The following is a 4,188-nucleotide window of genomic DNA, read 5'->3' on the forward strand; positions in this document are numbered from 1 at the left end:
GTGTGTGTGTATGTGTGTGTGTGTGTGTGTGGGGTGGTGTTAGTGCTTGTGTGGTGATAGTGTATTCACAGGCGTGTCGCTAGAATGGTGATTGTAGTGTGTAAGAGTGCTTAATACAATGTATTTGTATATGGCATGTGTGTGTGTGTGTGTGTGTGTGTGTGTGTATGCAACTTTCCAGGGCTTTATACCCCAGCTCATCATAAATCATTCTGTTCTGCTATTTGTGAACACTTCATGGAGATTGTATCTTTGATTCAAGTTTACAGCTTATTTATAGGACAAATAAATATCAAAATATGTTTAAGTGTGTGATTACAATGACTGACTGACTGTCACTATAAGATTGAAGAAGTAGGCCTGGTTGACAAAAGCTTACCTTGTGTTTTTATGAGGGTGAAATGTACGCATTTTGTAAGGTGTGTGTGTGTGTGTATTTTGTAAGGTGTTCTCTACTGAGTTCTCAAAAGCTCCCTGATGGCAGGAAGTGTGTGTGTGTGTATGTGTGTGTGTGTGTGTGTGTGTGCTCAAAGCCATGTCAATGCGCTAATGCTAACATCTTCCTACTTTCTTTGAACAAAACAATTTTATGTTAAATTTTTTTTTGCTGTTTTTTTGTTGGTCTTGCTGGTCTGTATTTATAAATCATAAACAGGCTCATAAACGCTCATAAAAACACAGACATGGAATTTTGAAAAAATAAGCACCTTGTAAATTGTTTTTAAAAGCTGTAAAAAGGGGAAAATGTTTCTTATTATGAGGTAATAAAAATCTCTTGAGAATCTCGAGGTCAGCGTGTGTTGTAAAACGCCTCCAAACTGTACTCACCATAGACATATATGTATATGTCTATGGTACTCACGGCACACTGTACTGGGTGATGAAGCAACAGAACAGGTCTTAAAATGTGTTATGCTGCCATCTAGTGTTCGACCGTCTTAATAGGTTGTAGATTTTCACTGTTGAAAGATGCTGATCCATTTCCCTAGCCTGGTGACACCAGCCTACGTATTTCCGCCTGAATTGATTTCAAGCTCATACTCAGTCTGGCCTAGCCTGGCCATTACCAGCCTGTGACTCCATTTCATTCCGTCTTTCAGTCTGGGCCAACCCAATGCATTTTGGTTTCCGAGATGGGTGGGTGCTTATCCTGAGGTTTAAAATCATTGGAGTTCCCTTAACCAATCAGCAACGTTTAGTAAGCATTCGGTAGATTAAACTCTTCCCAAAGCCAGTTGGGAGAAGAGCTACGACGTCCTTTCCAATCATAAAACTTACAAGAAAATACTCTTGTTCTCCTTTTAATTTTCTGATGTTCTCGAGAGTTGAGACAACTTTTCCGATAGCTTTTCGTGTCTTTTCCTCCAAGGCGAGTTTTGCGTCACAGCTCTGAACTGTTCGCTGATTGGTCCTGCAAAAGTTTGAGTTCTGGAGACGATTGTCAATGGGGCTGGGCCAGACTGAGTATGAGCTTGAAATCAATTCAGGCGGAAATACGTAGGCTGGTGTCACCAGGCTAATGGCATTATCAATAGTATCTCAGTTGAAGAGCCTGCCGATTACGTACATGCAAACCCCGACATCATCCTTTAATATTAGTTTTTTTTTTACATGGTACGAAAACCATCCCGAACTGCAGAGTAGACAATAAGCCTACTTCGGTTTAGAAAATCATACTTCCGTCTGTCCACTCATTTATACCTGTCCTGACTCCTGACCATAGACATACATGTCACGAACATACATTTATTTATGTATATGGTCACGACGCGACAGTTCATTAAAACGTAATCTTACCACAAACGAGTGGATTGACGAGCAACACATACACACACACACGACGAGTGACACACACACACACACAGAGGCCAACACATAAGACACAGGCACACACATATGCATGCACAAGCACTCACCCACGCACACATAAACTCAGCACACACACGCACGCATGCAGGCATGCAAACACACATGCACACAGAAACACACACACTATCAAATATTACGCACACACAGTGAGAGGGAGAGAGATAGAGGGAGAGAGAAGGGGGAGAGAGCATCACCTATTCTAAACATACAGACACACAGGCCATTACATACGTAAGACACATACACACACACACACAGAGAAACACAGGCCATCACATACGTCAGACACACACAAACACACACACAGACACACAGGCCATCACATACGTAAGACACACACACATACACACAGGCCATCGCATAATACAAGCAAGAAGATAAAACAATTGGATACTAAAGCAATGGTTTGGAGAACTTGGAGTTTGATCTTTAAATTTGATCTGATAGAGACCCTACACACATACACACACACACACACACACACACAAACCAGAGGTGATCTGATTAAGATGACAGGAAAATGCAGATAGTCTCATCCGAGCGTTTCACAGTAAGAGGCAGGTAAGAACTAGTATTCAATGAGAGGAGGAGCGCACGATGCGAGTCGATTCACTTGGTGAATGAGACGCGCATTGCATGCGATCTGAGGCGTAGCGCACGAAGAGAGTCGCTCGAGGCGCATTGCGTGCGCACATTGCCTAATAAACGTGGTTGACTCTTATTAAAGCTCGAAAGAAAAATAAAATTCACAATGCAATTTATTTCAATGTGATTTATTTCTTAAAAAAGACTTTACAAGATCAACATCACAATGACTAATGGTGCAACAGTGTCTTCAAGAACTGTCCGTCGAAAACTGGGAGAAGAAGGTTTTTTTGGCAGAATAGCAGCAAAGAAACATTACTGAAAGAGAACAATTGAGTGTAACGCCTGAATTTTGCAAAAGAACACAAGAAATGGACAAAGAAAGATTGGTTTAAGTGTTGTGTACTGATGAGTCCAGGTTTGAATAGTTGGCAACAAGCAAAGCGTGGATGTTCCACGAAGTGAGGGGGAGAGATATAAAAATTAGTGTCTCTTGCCAACAGTTTACAAGGAGGGGGTAGTATTATAGTGTGAGGTGCAATTTAAGCCTCAGGAACAGGTGACTTTGGCTAAATTGATGGCATCATGGATACAAAAGTATACCACAACATTCTGGTGAGGCACAGAGTTCCTTCTTGGAGACATCTTATTGAGCCTGGATTTATTTTCCAAGAGGACAATGACCCTAAACATTATTTTAACTATTGCCGGATCTACTGGCGACAAGGAATCTGCTGGAACATTGAAAATGATGGACCGGCCCTCTCAAAGTCTGGACTTCAAACCCATCAAGCAAATTCGGGGCAAGTTGGAAAATAAACTCGACAGATCTATTGGAAATTCCAAGGAAAGCCTTTGGCTTGAGTTGCAGAAGGCATGGGATAACATTTGTGTTGAAGTTCTCAAGAAATATATTGACTCTATGCCAGAGAGATGTGCTGCTGTAATTGCTGCAAAAGGTGGGCGTACCACATATTAAATAATAAAAGTGGATAAAAACAGTAGGACTCACTTCATCTGATATTTGTTGTGCTCAGAACAGCCATCTGCATGTTTCATGAACATTATGAAATTAAATCATGTTTTGGAGGCAAAAAAAGGTAATTATTCTCAGATCTGTCAGGTGTTCTAATAATTTTGGCCACCACTGTATATCTTATCATGCCTCTTACCTCATTCATAACTTCTATTGCTACCTTCACATGTACTTACTCCTGCATCAGCCCTTTGCATCTACCTATATCATATCTGCACTAATGACCAACTATTGCTGCCAATGTTACTACTGCTCATACCCCATATATCTTGTACTGTCATATCTGTACTGTATAGGTACATCCCATCTATTTATTTTATATTACCACTATAGAATATAGAATAGCCTACTCTGAACTCTTGCTATCTGTACTTCTGGTAAGAACCCGTTGTCTCAGTACTTGCACTCTGTGCAATGACAATAAAGTTGAATCTAATCTAATCTAATTTTTTGACCTCTTGATTTTTGGGGAAGTTCATGTGTAAAGCTGACCACAACCCCCTGTGTGCGCCAGTGTTGTCAATCACATGTGCGCGCGCAACATTTGCGTCATGTTATCATTGTCAACTTGTGGGAGTTGTATTGTTTAACGGTGAGTTCTTTGGTAGATTAAATTGTAAACTTTAAATACAAATGCTAGTACAACTTATATACATTATCTGTAAGGTTGTCAGTGTGCAGTGGTAATGTAAGTTGGA

The sequence above is a fragment of the Sprattus sprattus genome (assembly GCF_963457725.1).
Source record: "Sprattus sprattus genome assembly, chromosome: 3".
NCBI classification, from domain to species: Eukaryota; Metazoa; Chordata; class Actinopteri; order Clupeiformes; family Clupeidae; genus Sprattus; species Sprattus sprattus.